General features: G+C 35.6%; 1 pseudogene; it reads left to right on the plus strand.

Moving 5' to 3' along the window:
• Window positions 1-5,726: 5,726 nt before the first annotated feature.
• LOC141427724 (uncharacterized) lies at window positions 5,727-15,789 on the plus strand (annotated as a pseudogene).
• The last annotated feature ends 233 nt before the right edge of the window (window positions 15,790-16,022 follow it).

The raw sequence follows: 16,022 nt of genomic DNA on the forward strand, positions 1-16,022 counted from the left end.
TTTTCATTGTAATCATTTATTTGTTGTACCCAAATCAATTAAGTTGATGAGATGATCTTGTGCTTTAAACTAGTTCATACAACCGAGAGGACATAATTACAGTTCAAAGGTTAAGTTCTTCTCAAATATACTTTGACATATTATGCTGAAATAGCATGTGTTGTGCTAATGGTTTCCACAAATTTAGAATTTTAAATTAATACTTTATAATGGTATATACACAAACTAAGTGAAAGCTAATAATGTGGTGGTGTTGCAATGACAGTGCAATGTAAGTAACTATCAGTATTAATTCATTTTCACTTCAATTAGTTCTAGGAGTCGGATAATAGATATTAATTAACATTTAAAGAAAACACTTGGACAATGTAAAAATTTAGGAAAACACGAAACTTGAACCAGTTTTGTCAATTATTTTAGTAATCCAGTACTAAACCAGTTATGTGCAAAGTACAGCCCGCGAAGGGATTTCATCTGGCCCATCAACGTTCCTTCGAAGTAAATAGTACCTACCTATATAGCCCGCGATAATTGTTATTTTGAGCATCCTACAGTATTTCATGTCATTATTTGGCAAAAACATAAAAAAAATATAAAATAGAGTGGTGTAATCCTGGCCCTCCTCTAAAATATCTGTAACTTTCTGGCCCCCCATGAAGAAAGTTTGCCCACCACTGTACTAAACAAATTAAAAGCCTAAATGATCACTATGAACTATGATCATAATTTTAAGAAGTTAAAATCAAATCTTTTTTTTTGACTGGATGGCAAACGAGCAAGTGTGTCTCCTGATGGTAAAAGATCACCACCACCCATAAACATCTGCAACACCAGGGGTAATGCAGATGCGTTGCCAACCTAGAGGCCTAAGATGGGATACCTCAAGTGCCAGTTATTTCTTTGAGCAAATGTGGATTATGTTGCAGTTTGTTGGGGCTAGTTTGATAGATTAGGTTTGTATGCATCCAGGTGTAAGTGCAGGTGTTCAACTTGTAATTTTACTTTTGAAATGAGAATTGTAGTTATCCACATTTGTTATTACACCCAAAGTATTTTGCTGTGTTGTTGAATTTTAATATTAAAAGTACTGGATATACTTGTCCAAATTAACTGGAAAAAATTAAAAAAAAAACTGCAGCATTTGTGTGATGTCAAATAATCCCAAATAACAATATAATAAATAACAACCACAAAGTACCAATACACCCAACAAATCAATCTCAAACATGCAACTTAGGATGTTTGGCTAGGAGGCGCTAAGGTCTTCAATTCCATGTCAAAGATTTATCAGTTCGAAGGCATTGATACATTGTCGTTGATGAGTGAGAATCCAATCATGGTGGAATTTTGAATGGATATAGTTAGAGACCCTGAGAAGGACATATGTAGGATAGTTTATACCCTGGAAAAATGTATAGTTACCACTGGTGTGCAAAAGGAATTCTTCACAGTCACAGTTGCAGGCAACATCTAGTCTTCCATGAAATGGTAAAGAATGGGCCCCTATTTAACTTAATGTTTAAATAATTAAGATGCACAAGTTAATTTATATCACTGAGAACCTTTTTCTATTAGTGCAGGTGGTTAGTTTGCATTTTGTATTTTAATCAGACTCGCACACCATTAAGAAAAAAACTAGAATTAATGCTAATGAAAACGTGTGTAAACGAATCATAATCCAACAACCGGTTAAAGGTGTTTGTATTTTAGGAAATGCAATGCAAAAGCCTTTTCCAGAATTTGGATACAAAACAGCATGAGTAAGTACTGGAGCACATTCTTGTCATGGATACAAAGCAAGCATTCGGGAGCAATTTCATGTCTCTATTCCCTGGCCACCCTTCTTCTACTATAGGTAGGTACGTGAGAGAACTCGGAGGACCGTAATTGACGTTCAAGTTCACAGAAGGCAAATATATCACCCACCACGCTTTGCCGCCCTACGCCTGGGCTTACTTTGTATTGGTAATTCGTGATACAGTCAGCAGCAGAAGTATGAGCGGTTAACAGTTTTCAAAATGATTTACACAAGACAGCCGCCAAGGTAATAAGAGAGTGCTTTGATCTTTTTGAGCACCACAACTGCTTAATCTCCTCATCTACTTCTGCTGCTAGATGTACAATAACATCTTTTATTATATTGCATACTTTCTGTTCGTTCTTGGTACAGATTGCATAAGTCCTGCGGTCTAGTTGGTTGGCTCAAAGGTACTCTTCTAAATCGATCGCAGCTAATAATGCTACATTTACACCCTTGCCATGCGTCTACAAACTCTATTTACACGCTTGCAAGCGCGTCAGCAGGGCTACTACGAAACTCGAAGTTCGTGTCGTGCGGACCCTCTGACACTTATACTATTTAATACGAGAGCGAGAGGGACGGTACGATACGAACTTCGAGTTTCGTAGTAGCCCTGCAGGTTTCAAATTTATACATGGTAACCCTAATCAGTCGCAGCGGGGGGCTACTACGAAAACCAAAGTTCGTATCGTTCCTTAAAAATGTATTTAAATCTATATAAATAAAAATGAATCGTAAAATGTGTTGCTAAGCGCAAAACTCGGGAACAACTGGTCCAATTTCGATAATTATTTTTTTGTTGTGTTCGTTACTATCAGGAGAAGGTTTTTTATGGAAGAAAATAAAGAAAAAATACAACGGGGGCGAAGCCGCGGGCAACAGCTAGTTTTTCATATAAATTTTATGAGTCAGTTTTGTGACGCCCATACCGTGTATGAAAAAAAGTCACAAAACTGTCATTTTTGTTTGGGACATTTTTTAAAGTTTAGGAAAGAAGAGAAGAGGGAAAAGTAAGAGGAGGTGAGGGAAGAGGGAGTAGGGAAGAGTAGGAAAAACCATATTTTTCCAAAATAGAAAAAAGTTAGGGTACACCTTTTTGTGAAAATGCCCTACTACGAAATTCGAAAAACGAAATTCGTATCGAACCGTCCCTCTCACTCGTATTAAATAATATTAGCGTCAGCGGGACGGCAAGATACGGTTTGAATGAGGGCTACCGTTTTCGCGCTCACCAGTTGGCGCCACTGTAGACTAAGGTCCAACGTTAGGCAATATAAATAATAATAATTATATAGATAGATACATACTTAAATACATATTAAACACCCAAGACCCGAGAACAAACATTCGTATTTTACATACAAATATCTGTTCCGACACGGGAATCGAACCCGGGACCTCAAGCTTCGTAATCAGGTTCTCTAACCACTAGGCCATCTGGTCGTCTATATTTCGCAGGGAAATGATAAAAACAGGGATTTGATCAAATTCCTCAGGGATATGATCAAGTCCCGGGAGATGATAAAAAACATCGCGTTGTATCATTTCCCTTGCGGAATTCAGTAATTTGATCAAGTATCCGAGCCGTTTTAGGGGAATGATAGAATTTCTTCATTTCCCTTAGCAATTTGATTAATGTTTCGGGATGTATTCATGAATAAAACAGTCATAGGTAAAGAACATGCTTTTTACTTCTCATTCCAAATTATACATTTCTACATACCTCTAGACCGCTATATATATATATATATATATATATATATATATATATATATATATATATAATATTGACACTGACAGCGCGCCAAACAGGTTACGTTCGGAAACATCCCTCTTCCTTTAGAAAAGATCATACTACCCTAGGACATGTCATAGTCGTTGAAACGGGCAGGTCTACATCCTACCCTGGTACTACGTCGTGGCTCTGGAAGGATGTTACCAGCCATTGCTTCTTGGTATTGTTGAGCTCTTTGATTTTCCGGTCTGAGCTCACCTTGTTCTGCTGAGAATATAAGTTCTGTACCTGTATGGTAAGGCTGAGATGGCGACCACTCTGTTGTTTCCCTTGGGACATTCACTTCTGTAGGTACCATCTTGTGTATAGAGGAAACACCTTCAGGACAGGGTCTTATGTGAATCCTGTTTCGCCTGTATTCTTTACCATTTACAGATACGACATATGACCTATCATTTAGAACCTCAGTAACTTTTGCAGGTACCCATTTTCCATTCCATTCTGGATTTAATCTAACAGCCACATTTTGACCTATTCTAAGCATGGCAGTGTCCTTTGCTCTTTGGTCATAGTTTATCTTATATTTTTCTTTTCGTTCCTTAATAGTTTTAGGTACATTTGCAATAAGTTTGAGTATTAAATGTTTTAGCAGACAGGGTAGACCAGTTCTCGTTCTTCTGGAAAATAGTTTCTGTACTGGACTCGTCAAATCACCTTCTTTGGGTACATTCCTCAGATGTAATAAATAATGAATACCATAAGTCGTTTTTAGTCTCCAAGCTCTGTATTACTATTCGTCGTGCTATTTTAAGAGTTATTTCTGCTTTGCCATTTGACTGTGGATAGTGCGGTGATGATGTAATGTGTTCAAAGTTCCAGCTCTCAGATTTAGGGATTTGACCAAATACCTCAAGGATATGATCAAGTCCCGGGAGATGATAAAAAAACAGCGCGTTGTATCATTTTCCTTGCGGAATTCAGTGATTTGGTCAAGTCTCCGAGCCGTTTTAGGGGAATGATAGAATTATGGCAATGGCCGATGGATTTCATCATTTCTCTTATCGATTTGATCAAATTCCTGAAAAAAAAAATCTAGGGAAAAGATAAAACGATAGGTCAATTCAATTAAAATCCTATGTTTTGGCTGTTGATCATTTTGAATATTTTGATTATTATTGTGTATGTGTATAACATGTAAATGTTACCGAAATGATTACCAAATAAATATTTTGTATCTTTGTATGCTTATTATTTCATGTCACTAAATAATACGTATTTCTAAAACTGTATAGAGCCTGTCAATCGGCGGTCGCAGACTTGATTCCCCGCTCGTATCAATGAGTTTTTTGGAACTTAAGTATGTACAAAATATCATTTCATAGTTATGTTAGCTTTTCGGTGAAGGAATAAATCGTGACAAAACCTGCATTATCTGCGAAGAAATTCAAGGATGTATGCATGCGTACCCGCTCTGGGCCAGCGTGGGGACTAATGTATATTCCTTCTCACCCAAGAAAGGACCTGTACCCAGCAGTGGGATGTATATAGGCTAATGATGATGATGATGTATAGGGATTTGATAAAACTAGGCATGTTAAGTAAAATGTTCAAATTGAATTGACTTAAATGTTTCGTTTTATCTTTTCCCTAGAAAGGCTAGGTAGGCTAATATTATTTCATACGAGAGTGAGAGGGACGGTACGATACGAACTTACATTTTCGAATTTTAAAGTGCACTCAGATTAAACAACGTTACGCATCATAGAATTACGTATCGTTCTAATTTAATCACATTTTTAAACAAACCGTGCGTGCAGGGTTTTGTAATAGATCTATTTAAAAACGCCTCTTATTTTTTATTTGTGAATGTTGCCAACCTGTAATCGCCATATTGAATTTTGTTGTGCTTCGGAAAACATTGTGAGCACGTGGACTGTTGGATTTTAAATAAGACGAAATTGGATAGTAATAACAGTATACATAGTAATTTAGTTATTTTTCAATTCTTTCGTATAAACTGAAAACATTTATTGTTGGATTTCCAAGTAAGTATGCTTGCAGTTTACCGGCGACAATTTTAATTGCACATTTTGGTCATGGGGTTCCGATGTAGATCACGATGCTAATACTAACACCTAAACAAATAGTTATTGCACTATCGGTCATTGGAACATATTACGGATACAACAGTATTGCGTTTTCAAAGTGCTTAAAATTGCGTAACCGTTCTTTTGAAAATTCCTCTAGCTTACGTGTTGCCCGTGAAGGTTTTTTTGTACGTCGTTTATTGGCTCGTGACCCTCAATCGAGGACTCGTTATGTGCCGAAAAACTGGATACATATGGTCTTATTTTAAATAACGTAATTGATGTACATTTGCACTGTATACGTGTCGTAAATTCAGTTGTTGGAAAGTGATTGTGATAGTTGTTCGACACGAGTCGTGGCTCATTCATATCGCCTGGAGCGTTCGCGGCCCGTGTGCCGGCGCATTAGATAGAGCTCAGTTATCAATCACCCTCGATTTAATCTGCTTTAGAGACATTTAATTTATTATTTTACTGTGTTGTTGCCTGTCGTGAAGTTTTAAAATCAACGCATAATATTTTGGAAACACTAACCTACAAATAACTAAGGACCTACATTTAGTTGCCATGTGATGATTTTACAATTGCAAACACTATAATATGGATTTGGCAAAAGTAAGTAGGTCAATTGCTTATCTATCTTATAAAGTAGAACATTATAAACCGCATGTTCTCTATGTAAGATTGATTCTTATTTGATTAAATAGATCCTTTTACTTTCTTTTCTGTTACTTGGGTATGTTTTTTTTCTTCTCATCAATTTGTTTTACTAATGTACTTTTTTATTAGCTTACAATATTGAAGTACCCTCCTGTTTTATATTGTGTTTGTTTTTAAGTGTGTATTAACTATATTAATTGGTTCTATATGCTCAGACAGTTATGACATGATCCATACTAATATTATAAATGCGAAAGTAACTCTGTCTGTCTGTCTGTCTGTCTGTCTGTTACGCTTTCACGCCTAAACCGCTGAACCGATTTTGATGAAATTTGGTACAGAGATAAAATAGACCCTGGGAAAGAACATAGGCTATCTTTTATCGCGAAAAAGAGGCTTTAAGGGGTTGAAATAGGGGATGAAAGTTTATATGGTGGAAGTTCGTAGCTATCGAAGATAAAACCATGAAACTTGGCATTTAGGCACTTAATAAGAAATAATTCATACTATTCATACTAATTTACTAATTTACTAATCCCTACTAATATTATAAATGCGAAAGTAACTCTGTCTGTCTGTCTGTCTGTTACCTTTTCACGTCGAAACCACTGAACCGATTTTGATGAAATTTGGTATATAGGTAGTTTGAACCCCAAGGATCAACATAGGATACCTTTTATTCCGGTAGAGGGCGCCACCGCGCGATAACCTAGATCCGCGCAGACGTAGTCGCGGGCATAAGCTAGTTTTTCATATTTGGAAAATTATTAATCTCTTTTGAACTATTTCTATAATGTTCTTACCCAAGAAATTTGTCTTTTCTATAATTTGGTTTCATCAGTTATTTCCTTGCGTGGAAGTTCCATAAATGATACACCATGCATTTCTTGATTTCAGTAAACTTTGACAGATGGCTCAGTTCGGTTATCATTGTTAGATACTTAAGTGGTAATTAACTTTTCGAATTGAAACAAAAAAATACACAATACAAGTACAACACTGACTTTTTAAAGGTCAAAATGTAAAATTCACAAACTTGATGACAGACTTGCTAGATATGTATGAATTTAAAACATTTTAGCTACGAACTTCAAAAAAGCGTCAAACTAAGAAACTGCATTATTTTACTGAATAATATCTAGAGAGCAGATTTGAAGTAGCGACTTAAAGTTCAGTATGGATAAGACTAGTACAAGTATTTATTTTAATCAAAAAGGTGCATAATAATTATGATCTATTATGTTTGAGCTGTATAAAGGCTGACCAGAATTATAAAAAACCTCTCCTTATTCTTCTTCTTAATTATAATGTCATATGTCTATTGCTGGCATAGTTTAATGTTGTTTATGTGCGGTATTTTAGTGTTATTTTGTGTTTTTGTGCATTAAAATGCGGAACATTATCCATAGCCTTGGAAGGAAAATAATTCACAATGTATAAAAGTATTTTTCATAGAAAAAGTCCGAGGGATTAGAAAATATTTCTTTAAATAACATCACCGACACCGTTGTCAATATGACTGGTAGATATCATACAGTAAGTGTAAAGAATGTTGCAATATAAAACGTAGAAGTGCTGCCCTTGAGCCAGGTTTTTTATATTCCTGGCCAGCCTATTCAATTTTAAATTTTTAGGAAATATATAGCTCCATTGAAACTATCAATGATTCCACCAATGTCGAGGTTGAAAAAGACGCTATCAGTTGGCTGTTGTACGGTAGCTTCGGTGTTCAGTACTCTGATGAGAACCTAAAATAAATAACACAAACATAAATTTTGTTAAACTACCTACAAGTATAATTTATTAATTTTATAAACTTAAATAATAAATTTACAAGACGGGTGTGTGCTAGAGAAAGAAGGAAATTTATGTTTACGGGGCGAGGGAATCTGGGAGGGAGGAGGTCATATAAGGGAGTGGTAATTTTAGCCCAATGAAAGAAACATGTGCTCAAGGGTGCCCTCGTCCATGCCACATTCACACATGGAATGGTCTCGCACCTGTATTTTGGCAAGGAAGACAGGAGAGCAAACATGTCCTAAATGTAAGCGGATAATAGTGGGTGTGATATTTTTGGGGATACCTATAATCAGAATAAAATATTTTTCTTTACATATAGTTTGTTGAGGGAATAACATTTATTATTAAATTTAATTATTTATAAGATTGCATTGCAGTAAGTAAGTACCTAAGTAATAAGATAAATGTAAACAACATGCTATCTAATAAATAAATCTATCTCTCTATTTAACCAATTGCACTAGTTATACCTATCCATATTAAACTTGGAATTGCTACTTCAAATCTGCTCTCTAATAATATATAGTAAGTGTTAGACTGGCGCAACTAGTGTCTTGGAGAAATTATCTTTCTTTGACCTGATGAATGTTCCCTTAAAGCTAATGGAAATAAAAATAACATGATACCAGTATATTCCTCTATCTATAGCATTTCCAGTAAAACACCAATAGTTCATGCCCATCTCAATATACATATACAAGAACTTTGAACTACTACTACTACTACTTTTACTTTGAACTTTGAAGACAATTACACAAGTGAACAATGATATGCACGCATCAGCTATAAGCTGCCTGTGCATTATATTTACCACTCTCAGACTTGGGTCAAAGATATTGCACTATTTTGCTTGTGTATGCAAATATTCTGGAAAAATTTTAGGAAGAAAAACTATTTTGATACTTTAAGCATGAAGCCATTGGTTTAGCCAAGTGCATCAAAAATAGGTACTCATTAACATAACATTATAATAATTATGATGTGTATGCAGCATGCACAAATTTAATTATTCCTACTACTAGTTTATCATATGATGTTCTTTGTATGGGTTTTGTACTGGTGATATTGTACCTACCAAAATTGTGCTAAAGATTTACAGCCTTATTCATAAAAAGTTAGAGCCTCCTTGAAGGCTCCTTGAAGGCCCGATGCTAAAAAACATGATTCATAAACGTCTGTTAGCGCTAATCAGTCGATCAAGGCTCTGCTAAAGTTAGAGGACCGTAGACCCTCCTTTATCTCTCTGCTAAGTCACAAAATGGCCGCCACAAGTTTGAACAGCTGACTTTGACTAGAGCAAAAAACCATAGGTACCGAAGATATTTATAGTGAAGGCAGGGCTACGCAGATTAAAAAAAAATAGGAAAATTTATTTTCAGGAATTTGTATTTAAAAATCCTCTAAATTAGCAACAATAAATTAACAATAAATATGAAAAAAAAATAAGGATTATTAACATAATTATGGCTTTTTGCACAAATAAACATGCGGATCGGAAATGGCGGGAAAACAAACATCTCGCTTTTTATTTTTTTTCCTGGTAATTTGCTGTCACTGCTGTCAATTTTTTTTTTTAATTATCGATTGGGCCATTTTTTGTCTGATTTGTCAAGGTGGCCAACATAACGCGTCTAATCCGTCTATCAGCAGCTCAACAACTAGCAGACTGCTAGCAAGTGTTTATGAATCATACTTCTTGACAACCGTCTATTAAGCTTAATCAGTCTGCTAAGTAACAGACCGATCAAACCTCAATTAAGGATTTTTTATGAAAAAGGCTGTTAATCCACACAAATCCAAGTAAATTTTGAACCATTTAATACCACTGGTTGAGTTTGCTTAAAATTTGGTACATGTACAGAGCTACAATAACATTGCAATGAACTAGTAACTGTAAGGTCCGAGTACTTAGGCCCTGAAGGGGAACTTTGAAGGGTGCTTTTGCCCTTGGGATTAAGTTGGTCCTGGTTTTATTACTGCTTTGAGAATATGGCTCTTTGCCATGTGGTTGGTGTTAATTGATCGATCATGTTTTTGTGTTTTTATTTTAGGTTTTAATGTGGTTTTCATATGGGCCAGCCCATAAAACATAAAACTCTCCAATGGGTCAAACTACCCTGACCTTACGGTACCTACTATCAGAAAAAAACTTGCATAGAAAATATTATATAAAACCTTATTGCTTCAGTATTAAAGTAACTCTCATTCTGAGAGGAGGCCTGTGCCCAGCAGTGGGATGTATATAGGCTGGGGTAACAATGTAATGCCTTTGTGGCTATAGGTAAAAACAAAGCTAGACAGACACAAATGACTTCGTAGTAATAGTAACCTACTCAACATCAAGTTAAATTTTCCCTAAACACATGAGAATATTATTCTCAACATGTTCAGTTATGAGTCATCCCATCAGACTCTTTGACCACACTACACACTTGTGATCATGAAGCATTCCTGGAGTTAAAGAAGTTAACCAGTTTATAGTATGATTTGATATTAAAGATAGTCATCTACCTTCTATATTTAATGATACTGGCTTAAGTGCCCTTAAAGCTACCTTAAAGGCATCCTTTACTGACATTCAACGCCCAAGCCATGCAATTGTTGGTGCTACTGTTATTACATTCTGGAAAATGCTCTATACATTTTTGTTTTTTCATCTTGTTATTATTGCTGTCCTATGTTAATATAAATATATACAAAGTTCATATTTCATTACCTACATGAAAATTTATCACCATTTGGTTTAGCATACAAACTTATTAACATACAGTTATCAATGTTGAAGTGTACTGAATGCTGAAGTCCATTATCCCCACTGAAACATCAAAAATGTTTATATCATAAATATCTCACAAAGTACACTTTTTGTTTTAGATTGTTGATAAAAGTGGCTTATTACAATGGTTCCTTGCCGCCAGCTTTTTATGTGGTCAGTCCCTTCAATAGCAGTATTACTTGGTATATTCTGGTTTCGAAAAAAGAGGGAATTTGCCAAATCTGACCCTGGAGGAAGAGAAAGAATAAAATGTTTGCAAGAAGAACTTGCAGAGGCCCTGAAAGCTGAAATTGAGGCTAATAGTGCATCCCCAGTGGGTAGAGCAGAACGCTCCATTATCAAGTCATCACCCATTGACATTGTACCTCGAGGCAGCAGCTCCCAGCGATCCTCATCTCTTGAATTGACTGATGAAGAGATTGACTTGGAGATAGAGAAGATTATAAGAAAGAAGTCCCTGGACAAAGACAAGAGAGCTTCTTATGTCGGAAGCCAGAAAATAGTGATGAGTCTTGCTCCAAAACAAGGATCTTTCATTGTCAAAGAGTCACCCCTGAAACAGCTTTCTGTAAATGAACCTGAGATGGCATTAAAAAAAATGATTTTGAGCAAATTTCCTGCCAATCTGATGGTGATACAAATGTTGGCATATCTAAAGAAGTTTCTGGATCACTTGAAGCTTCTCCTCCATCCTGTACCAGGTTTGAATCTGCATCATCTACAGGGGACACAATAGAGGAGAGCACAACAGTTGATACAGAAGAATTGCAAACTAATAATAATTTAGATGATCAACCTAGTGATAGTAGTGACAGTGGTAATAATAGGTACTCAACAACTCCTACAAGACGCATTTCAGAGAGAGATTCTGCTAACCACAGTCCTGTTGATCCTATATTAGCTAGTCCATCAATGTGTCACTTCTCTGATAATCATAGTGAGGTAATTAGCAATTATCTAAATTATTTGAATTACTTTAGCATTATTTTAATACACTCATGCAGGTCAATTAAACAATAAGGGAGAAACATAATTAAATATTAATAAAACTGATGGTTTTTGAGTCCATAATATTGAAAATTGTAACAAAAATATTAATATTTTGGGTACATTGCATTTGGATTTTGAGTGGTGCTTATTCATTAGTAACTGGGAAAAGTGCATATCATTCATTTTGTTCCACATCTTTCTTCAGCTTTCAGCCAAATAGGCAAATGATGACCCACAATATCATGAGCATAACCCTTCCATGGTCTAGGTACATGTTTTTTGTGCTTACTATGTGTGATTGTTACTATGGAGTAGGTATCATTATCATGCATATTTTATTTTTTACTATAATTGTCACAGCAGTCAGCTGGTTACAAAATTGCTGGGTACACTCTGAAGGTGTTATTGTAGAGTATAATTGCCTATGAGTGTAACTAAATACATGTTTTTATAAAACATTTCCATTCAACTATTGCTGGCCTGGCAAATGTATATTTGTATTCACATTTAGGTATGACAGGCATTTGACTACTGGTTCCTGTTGTATGTTCTAGGGCTCCAGTGACAGTGGAAAGGGTTGTTCAGAGGCAGCCAGTCCTCCCCCTGGTATGAAGTTCCTGCTGAAGGTGGGCTTAGAGTACATCAATTCCTCATTTCCCAGGCCCTGGTTGGCCTATTAATAGGAAAACAGGGTTCATTCGTAACCCAAATTAAAGCTAAACTGGTGCAAGTGTAAACGTCAGAAGACATCCTGACTCAATGAAACAAAAGATTTGTGCAGTTGAAGGTGAGTATAATTTAATTTTTAAATGTATGGGTAATCTATATATATAAAGAAAGTCGTGTTAGTTACACCACTTATAACTCAAGAACGGCAGAACATATCCTTAGAGCCAGGAGACGGACATAGGCTACTTTTTATCCCGATATTCCCACGGGATAGGGATAAATCTCGAAATAACAACCGCTGGTTTAGAGTCATGAAATTTGGTATGTAGGTAGTTGGATGTCTGAAATTAGGCAACTTTTTGACTCGATATTCCCACGATAACTAGGGATAAAATCTCGAAATAACAACCACTGGGCTTAGAGCCATGAAATCCTCTGGAATATCACATAGGCTACATTCCGATATTACGGGATAGGGATAAAATCTCGAAATAACAACCGCTGGGCTTAGAGGCATGAAATTTGGTATGTAGGTAGCCGGACGTCTGGAATAACACATACGCTACTTTTTAGATATTTCCACGGGATAGTTTTGTAACTAAGGGACCCCATACATCCGTGTACTCACTGTAGTGTAAACAATTTTGAAAAAATGACTTTCTGTTTTTGCGGCGCATTCTTCTTGTGATGGTCTTTCCGAAAGTGCTGGTATTTAAAAAAATGACGTGTAAAAGTGCCCATTGCGGCCTATTTACTGAATAAATGATATGAATAATTTGGATAGGGAAAATTTTTGAAATTTTAGCACTGGTAGAGTCTTGAATCAGTTATTCACAACACAACCTCAATGATATAGGAAATTTCCAGGGGAATTTTGTAAAATTTTTTTACCAGACCGAATAGTTTACGCGTGCGAAGCCGCGGGTAAAAGCTAGTAATCTAATTTAGTTGTTTTTTTTTTACTGTACACAGGAACTCAGAGTGAGATTGAAGCAGCGTTAGACATGATTAGAGAAAAATTCCCTGAGAAACGGTTCCCTAACTTTTCCTTACAAGAAATAAGTGCTGAATTATGTCAGAGACTTGTGCCTCTTGTACCAGAGTTCCTTCAAGTAAGTACTAATTAACATCATTATGATATCCTAAATGTAATTATAACTAATAATAATTTACTAAAAAAAGTAAAAAATAAGATAATAAAATGGTTGATATTTTTTAACATCAATAAAAAACATGAGTAGGTAAACATTAATTTACATCACTTATTTAGCTTTACTGCATTATTTTATTATGCTATGGGCATTAAATAGTTTTTGTTAAGGAAGCAATTCCGGGTAAAAACTATCATATGTTCTTCCCAGAGCCTTAAACTATTTTCATACCAAATTCCATCTAAATCGATTCAACTCTATCCATCCATCCCTACCATTAATTTAAATGCAGAAGTAACCTGTCTACCTCTTTAGTAGTTTAAGGCTCTGGGGAGGACTATTATTTCTCAAAAAGTTGTCCATTTTTAAATTTTTCAGTTATTTCACCACAAAAAATAAGTTTTTTTTTAATATATACAAAACCTTGTGCAAAAAGTGATAAAAAGTCAGATCGATTGTTGAAAACAAAAATTACACAATACAAAAAGTGCTACTTTTCAGTATGGCGATCTAAACTTTTGAGTGGCCTTTTACGATGTGTAACTAACTTGAGGTGTATTTATTAATCACTTTTAAACATTCAAACTATATATTGGTTAGTTGTCATTTTGATGTTGTTTTTCATTTTCAAAATTTTATCACAGTTGTCTTCTACTTTTTCAATATATGACTTTATTTTAACAAAGAAGTACAGTTTATGAGTAACGTTATAAAACTTTCTTTAGCCATTCTTATTTGAAAACTGACACTAAATGAAAGGTGTCTGTTCATGGTTTAATTTTAGTTTATTTTGAAAAAATTTTACTCAAAGCGGCGCTATGCAAAATATGTCGTTTTAAAGTTAATAAAATTCCCGTTTAAAAAATAACAATCGACATAAAATCGTCATTATTCGTATAGTGACACTTTTTCATTCACCCTCATAACAGCTCCGCTCCGTGCTTGGTCTCGGTCTGATTTAGTGACACTACCGCCATCTTTCGGCAACTAATGTAAATAATTAAATATGAAGGTGCGTCTCGCCAGATAGTTTGTAGAAGGCGGGTAAACTAAATTTGTCATTTTTCGTTTAGTGTCAGTTTTGTTTTCAACAAGCGAGATAATCTTTGTTGTTGGATCCAATAGAAAGTTTTGATAGGCGAATAGTCGAGCGTTTTGACCGTGCGGTCAAACGTCATTAGCGTCCCACGTTTATTATAGCACAACGGAAAGACAAGTCAGAAGAATTTTAATCACGCTAAATTTAGCATCGGCATTGTCTTAAATTTTCATTAAAAAAAACCCTGAGCATTAGCTTTTTTAATAACACCTGTGAAGACACTAATGACGAATAAAAAAACGCTGAATATTCGCCCTGATGTAGTTACAAAATTACGATTCACCTCACAAGATTTCGTGACGTTTTCTTGACGTCAAGACATTTTGGATGTTTTATGATCTTGTCCTTGGGCTAATAATTTCTTGACAAAATTGTTTTCTTGTCAATTTCATGACACTTGAACTTGGCACTTGAATTTCATGAACTTTTTGAGAAAAACTTATAGGATTGTTTTTAACCTGGCAAATGCATAGTTGCCACGGGATAGCGATAAACGAGTTTTTCGCAGACGGAAACGCAGGCAACAGCTAGTCTAAAGTAAAGAAGCTATTAAAATAACTACCCATAGTGCTTAAATTTTATCATTGATTATTATATTCGAAACTTAGAAAGATACAAGTGGCAGAGGGAGGTTATATAAGGCAAATTTAACCTCCCTCTCCCCTCTCAACGGAAATAAAGAAAAACATTTTCATTTCCAAGCCATCCATATCCATTACTATCATACTCTATCGATGCCTTGAACGGTGTATGCTTATCTTGTTAGTTGCAGCTCGTGGAGTCGGTGAACAACGACACGATAATGACGTGCCTGGTGAGCGCGGGACACTTCTTCCTGCAGCAGCCCTTGCACCCGACGTTCCCTTCGTTGCACGCCCTGCACCGCCTAATGGCTGCCACCTATCAAAACCCGGATGTACCAGCCCTCCCACGTCCTGTAAAAGGTAAGAAACTTGACAAGGTTAACCCCCTTTTTCAGGCGTATTACCTTGCTCCTCTGCTACCGCACAAACCAACGTAACGTGTAGTTCATATAGACCGCAGCGTTTTATCAGATAATTTTCACAATCGCATTTTTTCATAGTAGCGAATTTTAACATCGCGGTTTTTCATGATCGAAAAATTATTTATTCGTCTTTTTTCATGCAGCGCTTTGTCATGAAGCGTTTTATAATAATCGCGTTTTATTTTTGTCGCTTATTTTACCAGTACATTATTTTATCAGTCGCATATATTTTCAGCAGCATTAGGCAA

Source organism: Choristoneura fumiferana, chromosome 5 (genome assembly GCF_025370935.1).
Source record: "Choristoneura fumiferana chromosome 5, NRCan_CFum_1, whole genome shotgun sequence".
Classification (NCBI taxonomy): domain Eukaryota; kingdom Metazoa; phylum Arthropoda; class Insecta; order Lepidoptera; family Tortricidae; genus Choristoneura; species Choristoneura fumiferana.